At 42.5% G+C, this 19,450-nt stretch overlaps 1 long non-coding RNA gene across 1 annotated transcript; it reads left to right on the top strand.

Annotated features, from left to right (window-relative positions):
* Positions 1 to 212: 212 nt before the first annotated feature.
* Positions 213 to 18,093, top strand: LOC114559558 (uncharacterized). The gene is made up of 3 exons (XR_003693122.1): positions 213 to 303; positions 1,184 to 1,260; positions 18,013 to 18,093. It is a non-coding gene; the product is annotated as an uncharacterized LOC114559558 (long non-coding RNA).
* The last annotated feature ends 1,357 nt before the right edge of the window (positions 18,094 to 19,450 follow it).

The following is a 19,450-nucleotide window of genomic DNA, read 5'->3' as shown; positions in this document are numbered from 1 at the left end:
GACTCTCAGTGCTAAGACGTTTTGACTTCTTCTCAGAAAGAAGGAAAAGAAATCACAAATCTGTCCAACTCCCTTCCCATAAATGCCTCCGAGCTTCCGACACGGCTCATGTTTTCTGTTTTATCTGGTTCCTTTTTCTCTGGAACAAGGGACCAAACGTGGGAACAGCAGTCTCCGTTCCTCAGATAAGGAAGTGGTGGACTTCCTGGCATCTTGGCGTGTTATTGGTCCAAAGCCACATGGGTCGAAGGTCACTCTAGTGGATCACACATCCTTCCTTCCTGGTCGTCCACAACCTGTTTGGTGAGTGGAACTCTTGTCGTAGCCTCCAATGTGTATAAATACTTCAGTCCTTATTATTTACCACAAAGATGTGAAGTATGTTCACATTCATTTTTCAAGAATTTGACTTCAAGATGAGAAATAACATTGTGTACTTTGTATTTCCGGAGTGAAGTCTCTTCAATCATGTCAATGTGATCAAAGTTTTCTTTGAGGCAGCATCTAGTGGCCATTAGAGGAACTGCAGCTCTAGAAACTTAAATAGCGACTTTACACCACTCTTTAGACTCACAGCATAAACCTATTGCCACCAAAAGGTGTGTGTTTGTGTGTGTGTATGTGTGTGTGAGGGGGGAAGTGCCATCTGGGTTGTGGGTGGCAGCTCTGACTGGCATATCCTATTTACCGTTCACACACACACGCACACACACACTCACTGTCCCTAATTCACACACACACAAACACACACTCACTCACTCGCTCACTGTCCCTAATTCACACACACACACGCACACACACACGCACAGTCAATTTACCACTCATCACTGCTGCTTTATGTAAAAGATCCTTCTCCCTTCTGACCATGTTATCCACTCTAAAATGGTCTCTTTTAGTTTAGAGTCTGTCCAACTTCTTATTTCACTTACTTACACAGGCTCGGACTGTCTGTTGTTACATTCAAATGCACTAATGCAATAATGCTGCCAATACCTCACATTCATTGGGCCAAAACTAAAACTACAACCAAAACTACCAGGAGCCAAGTCTTGACTTTTATTTTTTTATTTTTTATTTTTTTACTCTCTTACTGTTTTACCTTAAATGGACACACTTCAATGTTGTTTCTCTCTATTAGTCATTGGGATAGCGTGTCTATAATATCTGCCAATGTTTTCTGTAGCCAACCGTACCAGCCAGTTTACTTCCACCATGATGTATTCTTCTGACGTCAATGGATGGCAGAGGAACTACATGAAGGTAAGTTTATTTTTCTCTCTCTCTCTCTCTCTCTCTCTCTCTCTCTCTCTCTCTCTCTCTCTCTCTCTCTCTCTCTCTTCCACTCTCTCTCCATCTACATTAATCAAAATTAATCTAAATGCCTTTGTTGTTTGTTTTGGCTTTCCTACATTTAGCCAACATAGATGTTGTTGTTCTGGATATGGTAAACTTTGTATATAACCTAATTTATTTTCTTTGTAAGATTTTACTTTGACTTCCAAATTATACAACCAACATCACCCATCACATTACTTACTGTCTTTATACATAGCACACTGAGATTTCTGCTGTCGGCAGAATGATAAACTAGTGCTCAAACACTTAATAGACTTAAAATGAATTAGTCCATTGATCACGTCCATTGATTAATCATTTAAATAATGTATCCAGCAGAAATGCCAAATATATCTTCTTCATCATCATATCATATTCTTGTTCCAGTTTCTCAGATGTGATGATATCCTTAATTATTCTGTTTGATATCATTGTAAATTGAATATCTTTGGGTTTGGGATTGTCGGTCCTGACAAAACGATACATCTCAAGATGTCACCTTGGGCTCTGGGTCATTGCGAATGCATTTTTCATGCTATAGACTAATTGATTAATCAATTTATCAAAAATATAATAATGAACTGATAATGAAATGAATTGTTAGATGCAGCTCTAAACTAGCAAACACAGAACTTTCTTTGGCAGATGTGATGAGAAGCTTACTCAGTCAGGTAAACATGCTCACCGGCTTGCCATTGATTATCTCAGACACAATGCATGCTGGTACATGTAGGCCCCCTCTGCCAGAAGCAGAAGAAAATGCAGATTTACTTTTTCAGTCTGGAAACGACCATAGTTTTAATGAACTGTACAGACCAGCATTTCTAAGCTGGCTGATGATGTGGTAAAGTCCAATCTAAGTGTGTATCTGTGACATCAACAACAGACCTCTCACACATAGTCTTCAGCTGTGTGATGACAGACGGCCTGATGGATCCTGAAAGCGTGATGCACTCTCTCTCGCTTCCTGTGAGTAACTGTGTCACTTGGACGGTGACACTGTCTCTTCTTTGCGTTCCTCTGTCCCTTCCTCCCTCTTTCATCAGGCCTCCATGTGTCTGTTGAGTCATGTGTTTGGCTCCAGACTCGAGGATCTTCTCCTGGTTAATGGTTTTTCTTTAAGCCTGCTGTCACAGCTTGTCCCTAAAGGCCCTGACACACCAACCCGATAATCGGCCGTTGGACAGTCTGGCGAGGTCACTGGCTTGAGTCTTTTCAGTGTGTTCCGTGCCGTTGTCCATCGGAGGAGCTGTCCACCTTCATTTGGGGCGACCTGACTTGCTGGGTCGGAGGGCAGGCAGTCGGACTCACTCGACCAATCTGATTGGTGGAGTGCTAACCCGGAAATGACGAGCGGGATGACCGTGACTAAGCCTCTCAAAATCTGACAAAAATCTTTTAAACTTTGTCGATCTGAAATGAAGACAGATTCAGCAACTGCACGGCCTATTTCTCGCTTAAAATGTTTCCAGAAACACGTTTCGGTGAACTATCTTCGTAACATATGAGATCGTATTCCGAACGAAGCCACCATTATGCCCGGTTGAAAAATCTGAGAGCAGCCAGACCCACGTGACATGTTCGTCCAATCAGCTGCCGGTTTTCGCCGACAATTCAGATTAGCGCCGCCTGCTGTTATGGAGACGTATTACATCTCACGAACACGCAGAACGTACTCTCAAGTCGGCGTCGCTTCGGTGTGTTCTGAGGCACGTTTTGGAACTCGGGGAGCGGACTGATTAGTCCGACTGCCTTTTCTGGGTCGGGTTGGTGTGTCAGGGGCTTAAGTGGGCCTCCTCTGAGGTGAGGATGACAGGGGATCACATATCCCAAAAAGATTTTTGGTCCGGTGCATGTTGAGGAATCAGAATTGCTGTAATCAATGTGTGCTCAAGTGCATAAATGTGCAGAAACGTTGCCTCTAATCACAGACAATCCATGATGATGTTAAAGGTTTAAGAGCAGTATTGAGATAATTTTACTCAATATGATGCCAAAGACACAACTTAAATAAAAAAAAACATTTTTAATAATGGTGCTCTTTAGTTTAAGGATGAAGCTGCATACTAGTAAAGAACACTTTCTAAAATGGTGAAGAAAGTGAATTGTGACCTTTTAAAAAATGTCTTTATTGGCACCTTTTTAATATCTTTCCAAAGTAAATACAACCATGTGGTAGTGCTGTGCTATGTTATATTAAATATCCTGATATTTGTGTTTTATTAGAAGAATTTTCAAAACGTTACAAAGCAAAATGGTATTGTAATTTGATCCATTGTTAATCTAAAAATATTCTTTATAGCCACTTTAAATTCAGCAATATGAAAAATGTGAAAAGTATGTCTGCCCTTTTATTATTATTATTATTATTATTATTATTAGACCCAAACCTCTCAGCTGCTCAGCACAGTAAAAGACTGCTTAGATTTTTTTGTAGTTTTTGTAAGGCAGAACATCACTGACGTGTTGAGTCTTTAGTTAAATGAACACGCCGACTTATTGGGACTTTGTCTTATTCAGCGTATCCCCCAGAGTTAGATAAGTCCATACATACCCTTCTCATCTCCGTGTGTGTCGTCTGATGCACCCACCGCTAGCCTAGTTTAGCCCAGATCCTGGAGGTAACCGGCTCCAACTAGCCTACTGCTCCCAATAAGTGACAAAATAACGCCAACATTTTCTTATTTACATGTTGTGTTGTGTATAGTCACAGCGTGTACAAATAACAAGGTCACATGAGACACAGCCATATTCTAACCGTATACATACTGGGAACTATATTCTCAGAAAGGCAAAGCACTGCTACTCTCTGCTCCTCACTATGGAGCTTCTCAGGTGCTGCGTGCAAATCCCTCCGCCCAAGTAGCGGAAGTAGCATTGCCTTGCCTTTCTGAGACTAGATTTTCTGAGATTAGCATCCGTGCTAAACTAGGCTAGCGGTGGGTGCCTCAGACAGAGTTACAACACACACGGAGATGAGAAGGGTATGTGTGGACTTGTCTAACTACGGTGAATAAGCTAAAGTCCCAATAAGTCGGGGTGTTCCTTTAAAACAAAAAAAAACTTCCAACTTGAGTGCTACAAATGTGAGGGAAAACCTGTGACTTCATAGCAAAATACTGAGATACATTTTCACCAAAATAAAGCACCCACTATTTTGAAATCCTAAATAATATACACACTATTGTATGCTTTTCTACGAGTCAACAATAAGACTCCAAAAATAAGATACAATATGAAAAGCCTTTGTAACAAAGCGATTGTAACTTTGCGTCCTTTGGGTACGAAATGACTAAATGAAATCTTATTTAGATACTAATGAATCAGCATTGATTCTGATTAAACAATGAATAATTAACCATGAATGAATGTATAAAATATACAGTGTATAATGGGCAGTAGTATTTTACACCGACAGCCTGCAGCTGGTGATAATCCTGAATGGATGCTGCAGTTCAGTTTGACCATTCTAGTAGTTTCAGCACAGCACTGAGCCAAAGTCCTCTATTCAGCAAGTTCAGGCCTCTGGGTCAGCTCCCACAATGCACCTCTGGTGTAACCCATTTCCCAGCACACAACAGTAAAGTCTCCTGCCATCAGACTGCCCTGATCCCTGCTTTCTTTCACCCTCTTTTATAATAATAACTTTTATTTATATAGCGCCTTTCAAGAAACCCAAGGACACTTTACAGAATGACTGTGGCTAAGCTAAAGGAGGTTGTAGGCTATGGTAAGCAGGTGGGGTTTCAGGAGTTTTTTTTTTTTTTTTTTTTTAAATGCCCGGTGATGTAGCATTTTGGATATCTGCAGGGAGGGTGTTCCAGAGGGATGGGGCTGCAACACTAAAGGCCCTGCCTTTCTTGTCCTTTTATCATACTCATTCTTCTCTTTTAGCTCTTGTAAATATATGGTACAGATGACCATTCAATTGTCGATACACGTTACCAAGAAGCTGTTTTCTCTTGAGACGACGTTGATCTCATTTACGTCGCTCCGCTCTAACTTATTATGAGGTAGAGTATGCATTTGGGTTAACATAAAAAGAAGGGCAAAGTCATTTTTTGTGGGTTTACATACGTCCGCAACCCTATGTACATCACTGCCATAACCAAATATCCAGCTATCGTTCCCCCTGTGCAATTAGATGTGTTTTTTGGAGAGGTCCATGTGGGTGTGATTAAAACAACGTAAAACATGGGCGCACCATGCATAATGCGCTGTTGACGTGGTCCACGGTTGCAGATGGTGTGAAATGCAGTAAATCTTGACCCCAAAACTGCAATGAGCTGTTGTTTATTGTTAACTATACTCCCTCACTAGGCCTTTCCTTCCCATTGCGGCACACAGAAGTCACCAAAATATTAAAAAATGCAGGAAAAACACCCCACTGAGCATTTTTGTGAAACAACTTGGCCGCTCAAAAACAGAGCCGTAAGTCTCAAACAGCTCACAAAAAAATCTCTCTCCATGTTCTGCTTTAGCTTGATGCAAAATCACAGCGTTCCGTGCTCATAGGAAAAGATTTTAATAAGGAAGGCTTTGGTGTCACAGCCACAGCTGGCTTCTTGCCGTCTCTCCAATGGTTTGTTGACCTTTCCACTGAATGTCAGGATAGCAGAGTCACTCCCAATATTGTGCTGTAACCTGGAAAGTCTCCTCTCCCACCTAAATTACCTCATCTTTTCTCCACATTAACCTCCTGTCAGAGCCTGTAATATTGCTAACATTAGACATGGAACGGTGTATGGTGTGTTTTCTGTGAATCAGTGAAATTAAGATGGGACAGGATGGGACAGTCATTTGTGTGAAAGACTGCCGGCACCATCAGGTGAACATGTGCTCCACAATGTTAAGTGATAATAGGCATCTGCCATTAGGCAAGGATAGTTAGTCATTAATAAGTACATTTGTTTGTGTGAATTAATACCGCAGCAAATATAAAATTTTATTAAAAAAAGAAAATTTTAAGTTACATTTTAAGAAATTTTACAATTTAAAGCTATAGTGCGTAGTTTCTGCCTCCCCAATGAGAAATTTTAAGTAATGACAACAAAACTGTCGGCGCGTCCACATGATACAAGCCTTCCGTGACCGCGCATAGTGACGCAACGCACCAAGGGCCCTATTTTAACGATCTGAAACGCAAGTATGAAACGCAAAACGCAAGTAGCTTTGTGGGCGGATCTCGAGCGCTGTTGCTATTATAAGGGTGGGATAAATGACTCTTGCGCCCGACGCAAATCTAAAATGGGTTGGTCTAAAGTAGCTAGGTGTGGTTTGGGCGTAACGTGCAATAAACCAATCAGAGCGTCAGTTCACATTCCCTTTAAGAGCAGGCGCGCTTGTTCCATGGCGGATTGCTATTGTGACAGCGGATTTGCCTGCCGCACGCCAGCGGGAGCTGTCTGAGATCGGGCAAAGTAATAAATGCCCGTCTTGGCCGGGTGGCGATGTTGCTGCGGCCTCTCGGGCGCATTTCCTCAAGTCTGGAGAGGATTGCTGCAGCCATGGAGCGTGGGCCTCCAAACGCACCACCTGCTCCTGTTGTGCCCCTTCCTCCTCCCCCCCACTCCATCTCCGTCCACCCGCTCCACCAGGAGCACATCGCCCATTACTCCCGGACCAGAATCCGCCGTAGTTCAACATCACGTCTCCTTAAGTCATCTAATATTTCCTCATTTATGTCATCAACACATCCATGATTCATGGAAATGTTGTGTAAATAACAACAAGCCACAAAGAATGCTGCGACTTTTTGGGGACTGTACTGTAAAGTGCCTCCTGATCTATCCAAACACCTGAAGCCATTTTCAGTAATATTTTTCCTTGTAATTATGTATGGTTTGCAAAAATGGGAACTGCTGCGTTAGATGAGAGAAGTGTATGCGCGTTGTGCACACGCTATGGTCAAGCATGCGCCCCTAAAATAGCATCTGAATAACACGCTACTGACTTTAGACTAGCGCTATTGACTTTAGACCAGGTTTTTCCTGGTCAGTGGCGGAATTGTTTTCTGAAACTGCAAATAGCACCAAGTAACGTTTGCGCCGAAACACACCTCCTCTTTTCGCTGAACCGCCCCCGGGAGCGCAAATACATTCCCTATTTTACCGACGTGCGTCTGTGGAGGGAAAAGTCAGCTGTGCGTCGGGTGCAAAATAGGAATGATACATGCGTCGGTGTACAAAGGCAATTGCGCTGGTTGCAAGATAAGGCCCTAAAGCTTTAACAAGCATTTAAAGGATAGGCTGACAATATTAAATATTATTCTTATTGTCAACAAATTTAATTATTAGACCAAAACAAACAATGAATTGTTAATAAGACGTATGTAAGTATTGTGTATGTATCCTTAATATATCTTCTTCCTATGTGCTGAGCTCCACTGTCCAAAGGCTATTAAAACCACATTAATAAACCACACTGTTGTACTTAGGGACACATACTGTATTTTTTTTATGCAATCCCACATACACCATGCTGCTGCCAGAAATACTCCCCACTGAAAATAGTCCCAGGCAAATGCTCTATTTACTCCTGTTTGTGTAATGTCTGCTAAAAACTACAGTGCACAGCTGTTTAAGGAAATTATACTGAGCCTTTTTAAAAATGGAACTATATATTTGGGAGCCATTTCTAAAGGTTTACGTCTTTGGCCCAAATGGTCTTGTTGCTGAGTGCCACAGACAGGGTAGTGAAGTCAGAAAGTATTGAGAGAAGTGCTAACACGTTGTTGGTTTGGAGCTTTTTATAGGATTGTTTTGACAAGAAAATGATAGAATAATGGCATTCTCATCCTTTAATGACTACTTACAATGAAATCCATGAAAACAATTACAACAATAACCTTCAATAACCCTGATGTTTGTGTGCGTGAGTGTTTTGGAAAAGCCCTACTTCCTCAACATCTACTCCAAGCCTCTAATCTTGCCAAAAAGAAGAAAAAAAAAGTCTTTCCTCCAGAACACAACAGAGGGCCCCCCCCCCCCCAACTCCCACCCATCGTACTCCCTATAATCCCCACCAGGTGTTGGCAAACTCAAACCCGCACACTGCCCCCAATCCAACCCTCTATCCTCTCAGCCCTCTCCTCCTCTTCCACCACTGAATCATCCCTCCATTCCCGGAATCAGACATCTCTCCTTCGCTGGCGAGGAGGAACACTTTGTATCTGGCAACCACTGTTGTTATTCCCTCTCTACTGGCTTCCTTCCCTCCAGGTCCACCCTATTCACCCTCCTCTCCCTCTTTTCTGCGCTCCTTACACCCTCCCCACTCCTGCGTCCGGATGTCCTCGGCCCATCTGTCAGCGCGACTATCCCCAGACTGGAGAGAGGGAGGGGAGGGGGACGAGAGGAAGGAGGTGACATATGAGAGAAAGCGAGAGGAGCAGCCAAAGGCCTCAGATCAGACGTCTCTCTCTCTCTGTCAAAAATGGCTCCTATCTTCTCCTGAAATGATAAACAGGAATTTTTATTCGCTCTAGAAGCAAACGCCCCATGTCGGGTGACTGTAATGCAAGGAAAGGACCCAAGCACCTTGGTCCTCGCTTTGCCAACAACACAAGACCCCGAACCTCCAGTGTTTGAAGTTTACTTTTCATCTGATGGTTCGCCAGCCTTTGTAGATGCAAACGGTTTTCCAAAGAGCTTTTGCGCAAAGGCATGTTTTAGAGAAACGATGATCTTTCCCATGGGAAGATGAGAGTGTCTTCTCCTGTTTTCCCTCTCCGAGGCCTCGATTTCACGCATCATCAATCCTGACCTGTGTAACCCAATAGGAACTCTTTGTTCTTGACATCAAAGAGCTCCCACCAGACCAGAGATCAATCAGCGATTGATGGCGCAAAGCGGATTCCACCCGTTTGGAAAGCCATCAATACCGTGACCAAGAGGAGGGGACTCCGTCTTTGGTGAATTGATTGATTGATTAGGTCTCTTCCTCTCTGATTCCCAAGACAACCATATTCTTTCACAGGTCATCCACGCGGAGATTTAGTTACCAGGATATCTTATTTTTATCTGGATGTTTTATCCTTCATGTACTCATCTGGTGTTTCCAGATTGTTCTGGTTTTCCAGGAATGTATTTTGTCCTCTCCAACTTATTGCATAACAGCAACATCTCTCTCTATAGTTGTTGATGAAACAGCAGGAGATTTTCTTTTCTTCAGTGCCATTATACAAAACTGGGGATAGACCGGATAGCCCTGACCCATTATTGGGCCGTTTTTTAGGCAGTTTGCAGATTATCTGTATCAGCGTTTTTATTTGCCTGATAACCGATAATTAAAAGAATCGGGGTTATTTTGCATCGCGGTGCATTTCGCCGCCGTAACGCTAGGGGGTGATAAGTCTGAGGTTATTTGTGAGGTTAGGTGCCTGCCAGCCAGTTAATGTTATGTTAGCACAACTGCCCACAAAGTACAGCTTGCTGGCAAAGTGCTAATTTCAAAACGTTACTGACACTTTACAAACGGATAACCCCGTCATTGTAACCAAAATATGTCTGAGTTTATTTGCAAAGCTTACCGACTATCAACACACAGGACGAGTTGACCAATCACAGTCCTTGTGGTCTGCGTCGCCTCGACGCAAAGTTAAAATTCTTTGGAGGTGCACAGTTTTGTGTTGGATTTTGTAACATTTCAAAATCTTAATTTTGACTTAAAGATTTTTATTTTCACTGTATATGCATATTGGTTTTATTAACTAATAATAATAGGTATGGATATCGGCCTTGAAAAACTAGTATCAGTCGATCACTATACAAAACCTTTTCAAATCCACATCAAAAAACTCACAGCAGCAAAAACATACAACTTAAAGACAGATTGCTGTTGTATCTCCAGGTAAACTGTCAAGTAGGATTAGTTTGTTGAACCTTTAGTACAGACCCAGTTTCTTTCCTGTATATAATGAAAAACTTTTGAACTATTTGGTATCGTCTATAGCTGGGGCCTCCGGTCCTGTCGTACCCAGAGATCCTGGCCATGTCTCACCGTGGACTGTCCCTCTTCGCTAAACAGGCTGTGACCTCCATGACCTCACAGCCGGTCTTCCTGAACAGAGGGGGGAAATGGAAATGGAGGCCTGTGTTGTGGCTAAGTCATGATCAGGCGCCAGGAAGGCAGGAAGTTAATTTTTCACATAAGCTTGAAAGATTCAGCACTTTTAAGAAAGATGCAGAACTGTTTGTTCGCATGAAGCACATAAACCGACAAAATAATAATGGTAAGCATGTAACAGTGACCGCACATCAGTTTTGATGGGCTTGTAGGCACTGTGAGTACCCAGGGAAGCCCAAAATGTTATTTATCACTCACTTAGTGGTGAGTAGGCATTCCTGTCTACTAGCAGTGAAACAAATTTTGTTTAAAAACCCTGCATACAGTATACACACTAGTTTTGGTGGGAAAAGGGTATAACTAAGCACATCACACAACTTCAGTTGGCTTCTTATTTAGAATACAGATTTTTATATTGATCAAATCTAATGTATTTAATGAATGCATTGATTACAATATATATGGAGCCATGCAAAAAAAAAGAAAATCTAGGCTTAAGTCGGTATTCGTACACAAAGGTGTGCATTTTCTTGGAGCGTGCACCTGGGAATTAGGGTGCGGATCAGGCCGCATTTTTCAATGTTTGTGTGGAAAGCCCGCTTTTATTAAGCAACTGTAGGAAGGCATTCAGAAATATCAACAGATGAGCGCATCAGTGCACACGGGGCAACAAGCGCACTTTAACACAGGCCCGCACCTACAAAATAAGCTTTTTTAAATTTTAAATGTTCAATGCCTTATCGCGTTAATGTGACCGAGCCCGACCCGAACCCGAAACATCTGTCTGAACCAAGCCCGTCGGGATCCAACGGTACCCGACTGGCAGGGTATCCATCCTCTACTGGGAATCCCCTACATTAGAGACCAGGGTGCAGGGTTTACCCAGTGACAAGCTTTTGTACTCCTGCTCTACTATTTCCTTTTAGTATCTGTGTCATTTTTCTTCAGTTGACTTAACTAACTAAATGAGCACGGAAAAACCTTTGTCCCCATTACTGTTTCCGTCCATAAAGTTAAACTATGATCCAAAAACAATTGTTTCCCTTGGACCTTAACTCAGAAGTTTACATAGAGCAGATAAGAAACCACAGACAGCAGGACCTCTGATCATCTCAGCATCACATCCCATCAACCCTGAGTCTTTCTTTGCTCTCTGTCCTCCTAGCAGCCTTCTCTGGCCCATACAGTCCTCTCTGGCTGTGGTACAGTAACCCTGACCCCTCCTGTCCTGGGAGCTTGCTATAGTATGCTGAGCGGGCAAAGAGCCAGCCAGCGAGCAGTCGACCGTGGGACGGTGACGTTTGAACTTAAGGGAGGCACGGCACAGCCTTCCTCGGCTGAAGCGCTTTGTGCTTAAGTGGCATTAGAAGCACGGAGATCCTTTAAGACGGCGCAGCCCCACACGAGACCTGTGGGCAGCTGGCCCTACCCAGGGATGAAGGGATAGAAGGAGCCGGGGAGTGCTGGTTACGCTGGAAGTCACATTGGACAAGCAAGGAAGTGGGGCGGGTTTATTTTATTGGACTAGGTTTTTGTGCCCACGTGCCAGCCCGTCTTGTGTGTGATGTGGCTCAGTGTGGTGACAGTTGGTGGCCCAGGTTGCCAAGCAGTGACAGTGGTAATCGCTGCATTTCAGGAATTTGGCTAACGGCTGTCGACTTTTAGTGTAAGGCGGCCTTCTGCTCAATGTCGTCGTGGGTCACTGTCACAGCTGCTGGAGCGCTGAAGGAAAATCCACTGTCAGTGGATTTAAACACACCATGTCTGTACTGCAGGTATCATTTGATAAAAGTGCACCAAAGCAGGATTGTTTTTTTGGTCAGGTGAGTTAACCCTATTAGGTCGACGCTAACGCCTGCAACGTACTCCATATGTCTTATTTAATATCCCCAGATCAATACAGTGTAGGGACTTACTTTTTGTTGTTGTTTAGAAGCAGAGAAAAGCACCATTTAATCGAGGTCCTCTGACAATTGTAGCACATTCAGAAGCTTTTTTAATCCATCATGGAAGCACAGTGTCATTACTGTGTCTTTGTAATATAAATAAATGATTTTGAATCCAAAAATCAACTTGCACTTATGTTTCGCTTGCTTCACGACCTTTGGCCCGATCGTCTAGCTGAGAGCCTGCCCTTTCCAGAGACATCTTCTGTGTCTTAGCCCTTCCAAAAGCTTAAAAATCCGGCTGTGAAGACTGGGGACTTTTCGGTAACTGCGCGGAGACTATGCACGCAATTCCAGAGCAATAAATCCACGATTGAACAGATATTTTCTGTGTTTTGTACTAAACGGCTATTATTATTATTTATTACTATTACTATTTTTCATTAGCCGGCAGCCATCTTTGATTGGTCACTTAGACTGACAGCTTTGTTGACCAATCACATGAAGTAATGTGCCCAAAGAGTTTGCTCAGCGAATAGAGAGCCCATGGAGGAGGGCCTTATTCCCTAGGTCTGTGTGTGTGTGTGTATTAGGAAAATAAAGAGACGGCAGAGTGAAGCCTGTAAGCCAAACTAAATTAGTGTGATTTGGCTCACTGATGTCAAATAGCAGACAGATAATAAATTGAAGATGAAACAACTATCTTTTTGGATAAAGGCATATGGACTTTTATGGGAAAAGAAACCTGCATAGTTTTATATTTTTGTTAGTTAGAGTTTATTTCTTTTCCCCCTGATTGCCAACACCTAGAAGAACAATTTTCAAAAGCCAAAAGGAACTGTCTGTTTCAATGTTTCATTCTGTGAGATTTCATTTCCGTTTACTCTTTTCTTTGACTTTATAGTCATTTAACAATGTATACATTCATGTGACAATTGTTACGTGCACTTTATTGCCGTTTGGTATTGTTTTGTCTCCATTTAGTGCCATTTAGATCAGTTTTATAAATGGTAAAACAATAACAACACAATAAAATGTATTTGCACTTAACCTTAAAAAATAAATAAAATTGACTTACCGGTAAAATATTTTAGGGCATGATTTGGAGCCTTAGCATTGCTGTTAGGTTACACAACGACACTAATACTACATGTGCTACAGCTAACTGAGTCACCAGGACTCAATTAGCTGTAGTTGTTAGAACTCCCAACAAACAAAGTAACAACAGCAAAGTGACCGATTAGGCTTAAACTGATAACTTATAAAAATGAGTGTTCAGAGGACGTGCAATCTTTTGTAAGAGGATTTCCTCAAGCACGATGTTCCAGAGTTCAGCGGCTCTGACTGCAAATGTTGGATTACCTTTTTGTCTTTGATCTTTAGAACAGTTAAACAGAGACCACGTCTCACTCCCTTCAAAAAACCCTAGTTATTGTTTATCTTTAGGAGCGTGTAAGACTCCTGGCTATGTGTCCTCCGGAGTTCCTTAAAGCTCATTTCTTCTCAGTCGGTCAAAGGTCATCCCTTGTGCTAATTGTTCCAAGGGGGATGGAGTGAAGCGAGGCCTGTTCTCCTGGACCGACTCCAGACAGCTGAACAATGGTGACCCAATGTGTGTGTGAGAGTGAGTGACAGCCTGGGTGGCCCACAGCTTTGCTACATTGGGGGCTGGGGGAGGGGGATAAGGTCAAGTCAAGCAGAGTCAGTTCTTGTTTAATCTGTGTAGAGCAGACCCCCTACCTTTTGTAGACGCATATGTGTAATAAGCTTATAGATTGGAGACATGAGCAGTGTTTTATTTATTAAAAGTTTGATTAGCCTGGCCCGTATTTGATCCCACAGTAATGTATTGGGTTGAGCTCATGGGTCTGTGCATAGCAGTCAGCAGTGCTGCTCGTTGTACGATAATGATTTAGGACCCAGCCTTATTATTCATCGTACGTATATGACAATATACTACAAACATCTACCTGCCATATAAGATCCAATCACATGTTCAAACAGGAAAGGGCCCTTTTTTTAAAGGGGCGCTATGCAGTTTTGGCCATTTCTTTGCTGTTTTCTCGCTTTTTGCTCCCAGGTTTCTCTATAGAGCTCCCCCTACAACTTCGGAATAGATATTTGGCAGCTCCTATGTTTACTTGTGTCTGACTCCTCGCTCGGTCAGTCTCCCGTTTCCTCTTTCTCTCTGTTCCTCCGACAATGCTTTCCTAGCTTCTTTTTTGCCGGCTCAGCCATGACGATTGTGTGAAAAACTCCATCGCTACCTTGTAAGCCGGTTCCTGAATGGCCGTATGTGTGCAGTGCCGTGAAGAAATTTGTTACATCGCGAGACCTGATATCACGCGATACTTCCTGAAGCTGAGGCCGGCAGCTCGCTGGCCGAAAGTTGCAAAGGTGTTTTTTCCGCTCACAGGTGCTAGGGGGGAGCGAGACAACCACCATTAAACTAAAAAAAAGTCATATAACCATTCCAATGACTCCGAAGCTGTTAAGTTAAGGTAAATTAAGCTAAAAAAACTGCATAGTTCCCCTTTAAACTGTTGCCACAAAGTTGGAAACACACAATTGTCAAAAATATCATTGCATTGTATAACTAAGGGGAGTTTGGTTGCTGTGGACAAGGTGCTGTGTCCACATACCTTTGGCCATATAATAACAAATAAACTTTGCAAAGTTTGATTTAATAAGCTGAGCACCAGCAATTCCAACAGATCACTTGTCGTTTGTATCTACACATCTTTGCTGTGAATGTCCTGGAAAACTAAAATAGGATTTGCCCGTTGGTATTCTGGGGCATCATCATAATGCTACAATGATGTATTTGGAGACAATTCATATACACACACACACACATCCACTTCCAGCTGCACACAGTCCTCGTGCCGGTTTTCCACCTCTGGCTTGTCCCACCAACCAGATGCTCATAGTAATAACTGCATCAGCGGCCTAATTATAGGGGCCTCCTCACTTAAGGTCACAAAACAACCAACAAATCAGCAACAAACAACCACATAATGGCCCTCATCCTGCTCGCCATCCCATCATCCCTACTCTGGTGGGCCATTACCCATGCTGCTTCAGGGCCTCCTTCCTTTCCCAGTGTTTACCACATTCCTCCCATACTTCAGCCGTACTTGCATGGGAAGCTCCAGATCATACGATGATATATGTGTGTCTGTGTGTGTGAGTGGGACTGAAACAGCTGCCGAGGAGCGAGGGGGTTCTTGTCTGAACTTGTGCGTCTCGACTCATTTCCTGACGTGTGGTTGCTGTTTGTGGGGGAGATGTTATGGAGGTCTGAGGGAAGCCACGTGGCGCCAGAATGCAACAAGCTTAGACCTTATCCTCTGCTGTCACATGGAGTTTGTTGGCTTTTGTTCTGACTCTCAATACAGGCACCTATTTGTTCCAGAGTTACCTCTAGACATTCTGAACTTGGTTGGCCTGGTTTTTGCTTCCGTACTGGACTGTACAATTTAGACACCTCATCATTTGAACAATTGATGAAAGAGCCAATTATATTGTTAGCATTACACAGCTACAGCTCCCATAAGGCTTTAACGGTGCCTCCTGTCCCGTAAAGAGACTTCAGAAATGACCAAGTACACAAAAAAACAAAAAAACCACAACAATAGGTGCAAGTGGACTTTTTGACCTTTTGTCTTGGATTAATTGTCTTCTAAAAGTCATGAAATATAAACCAAAAGCACTAAAAACACGATGCATAATTAAAAACACAGGGAGGATAGCCGGGTGCCGAGGCAACAACGTTCCTGTGTTTAATTTTTCCTGGATGCGTGAGACAAATTCAATTACATCACATAGGGAGGGAGGTCTGACGACGCGGAGGCTTGCTCCGTCTACATTGTTTATGCTGCAGTTTGGATTACAGTGACACATTGGCCCTTTGTCTTGGCTGAGGACTTAGAGAGTGGCCTGTTGTTTGGCTGTAATGCATCAGAATCTGCCCATTTGCACTTGTTGCCTCAGTAGCAGTTGTTGCCTGATTGAAAGTCATATCAATTTGATTTTAAAAGAAAGTCCGCTAATGCGAGCATTATCGCAGGAAGCAAAGGACGCCGTTTCAGATAAACACTAGCAGGAGTGAGATAGCATAAGCACATTATAAACTCTTTTAAGATGTGGGTTGTGCTGATACAGTGTCCTACTTTTTGACCAATGCATGCTAATGGTATTTACCAGATAAAAGGGTTAGGTTTACATATATTAACTTTTGAGATAAATATTTAAGAATGAACAGCCCTTGATGAGACTGAATTCAAGTCAATCTTTGATAGCTTTCCAAAAGTTTTTTGAAAATACAAAAGCAAAACCACAATCAGCCAGCGAGTGGCCAGGGTATTGACAGCGAGTTTGCACATGTCCAATGTCTTTTTGTGATGATCGCGTGTACGTGGTTTCCACAGGCTGACGTCTATACATGTCTGCACAGCTGTTTAGAAATTGAAACACCCCCGCGTCCTTGTCAGTGGCCCGAAGAGGAATGTCAGCAATGTTTTGCTAAGAGAAAACCAGGTGGATAGTTTCTCTTCCATTCTGTCTCTCTTATTGTTGCTCTCCGAAAACCCTTCCTCCTAAACCTCTTTCTTATTTAGCGTGTCTCCTTGAAATAGAGTCACAGAAATTAATAGAAATACCACCAAAAGCACACACGTAGTACAACACAGAACACTTTCACAACTCAACATTGTGAAACTTTCTCCATCCCCCCTTCCCATTAGTGTTTCCTGTTTTCTTCATGCTTGTTCTCGTCTGTTTTCCAGCGGGTCTGTTTGTTTGCGAACCTTCTCTCGAAGGACGACCTCCAGTCCGACACTTCCTGTTTTCACTGAACCACAGAAGCCGGAATTTCTGTGACCAGCAGCGAAACACCTTGAATTTTCCATTACCTGCTCATGGAAAACACAACAGTGCCTACGTAGCGGCGCTGGCAGTGCAAAGATAGCATCGCTTTAAATTGCACTCTACAAGGTTTTAATGTAAAAAAAAACAAAACAGCCATGTTGCTATAAATCATGATTATTGGCTGCAATGAAAAGGATGGTTGCAACAAACAAATCCATCACCTCCCAAGTAAACTGATTGATTTTGGTAATTGAAATGCCCTCAAAATAATATAAACAACATCCAATATGACAGTTTATCCTAACAGGGAATGAAAATGTTTGGACAATTTTACTCCTTAAAGGTTACAAACACACTGATGATGTAACATAATTCTGAAAGATCATTATTCACATTGTAAACATTTCAGTGAAAGCCGCTGACCACAACGGTAGATACGCTTTTGTTGCCAAAATAAGATGGAGCAGTCAGTCGACTTGTTTACTTTTGGAAAACAGACAGTGTTGTGGGACGAAATTGGCATTACCTTGGAATATGTGTGATATTGTGTTATAAACACATTCAAGAGTAATCTCACCTCACCTCCAAAAATACCACAACTGAGATGTATGTGATATACGACAATATTTCTAAAATCAAATACTTCCAAAGTCTAGAAGATCTAGCTTAATCACCACAATCACTTCAAGAACAATAATCTGCTGTAATGTACACTATCAATCATTTTGACACTGTCAGTGTCACTAAATATGTTGTATTTATAATGATCGTATTATAAATCATTATGTATGCAGATGATGTAGTTATGTTTTCTTTCCACAATTCTGCTCTTCTGTTTCTTTCCATTTCCATTTAGAAAGTCCTGACTGTGGCACAAGGAGCAGTGGACATGGTTGGAGACTGAAGCTGGTTATAAAATGCAATAGCACTGGCGCTGGCTCCATTCGGTCTAGGTATGGTTCCAAACAAATCTTGGTAGTTACAGACATTCTCTTCAAAACATTAAGCTGACAGATGCCAGTATATAATATGAAAGGCCTACTGTCACTTCCTCATAGAGGCAGCTTCAGAAAACAACTGATCAATCTGAGCTAATATGTAAATGACATGCTGAGTGCCAAACACGCCCGAAAGCTACAGAGTGAGAAGAAAGAAGCCTGTTTGCCTCTGTACGTGTTAATACAGAGTGAAATCGGCCAAAGACAGTGGGAAGTGGACTCCCAGTGAAGGGGAAATCCTCTCTGTGGGTCACACACACACACACACACACACACACACACACACACACACACACACACACACACAAAACACAGCATGTGAGTGTGACACTTTATTGAAGCTGACCAAGCCCTCTACACAATCCCCAGCCCCTGATGTCTGTTGTAAACACACTCACAGATACAGAAGCGGGACAGCAGAGAGGCGATGCAGAGCAGAGCCAGAGTGATGGAGCTGCTGATAACACTGGAGCCGCCATTGTCTTCACAGAGCTCAGACCAGGGTGTGTGTGTGTGTGTGTGTGTGTGTGTGTGTGTGTGTGTGTGTGTGTGTGTGTCTGTGTGTGTGTGTGTCTGTGTGTCTGTCTGGGGCTGTCACGAAACAGCTGGATGGTACCTCCCTAGAAATCAGTTTCTACAGTATATAACTCTGACAATGCGGTTTACAAAAATAGGCCTATAACTAATATTAAAGCCAAAAAACATACAATGCGACACAGTCAGTAATCACCACTCATGTGATAAGAATTCATTATTCTGTTATAATACATACTTGGCTATATGTCATACAAATCACAACAACTTCAAAATATTGAAATACTAAGAACATAGTGTCATACAAATAAGTCATAAGACCGTTATGGGTGAGTGTGAGCTTACAAAAACACAACAACTGCCCTTCACAACACAGGAAATGAGTGTGTGTGTATGCGGTGTATATGTAAGAACAAGACAAGTTTTCACAACACAGGAAACATGAGCGCCTACTTGTCTGCTTCTTGGTGTGTGTGTGTGTGTGTGTGTGTGTGTGTGTGTGTGTGTGTGTGTGTGTGTGTTTGTCTGTTTTTCTTTGTGTGTGTGTCTGTGTTTGTGTGTTCCTCAGCCCCCCAGGAGATGTAGGTGTAAATGGTTCTTTGATTAACATGTGAATAGTGTGTGGATGGGTAGTGGAGATGGCAGCTGACAGAGCAGTGGTCTGGAACGGTCTGACCTCAATGATGTAGATACATGTGGAAATGCTGTTTGCATGTGGAAAGCTTTCTTTATTATTTTCAGATCTTTTTCTGGAGATTTGTC

This window comes from Perca flavescens, chromosome 8 (genome assembly GCF_004354835.1).
Source record: "Perca flavescens isolate YP-PL-M2 chromosome 8, PFLA_1.0, whole genome shotgun sequence".
NCBI lineage: Eukaryota > Metazoa > Chordata > Actinopteri > Perciformes > Percidae > Perca > Perca flavescens.
The sequence above is the reverse complement of the archived record's forward strand: the minus strand, read 5'-3'. Positions and strand labels throughout refer to the sequence as shown.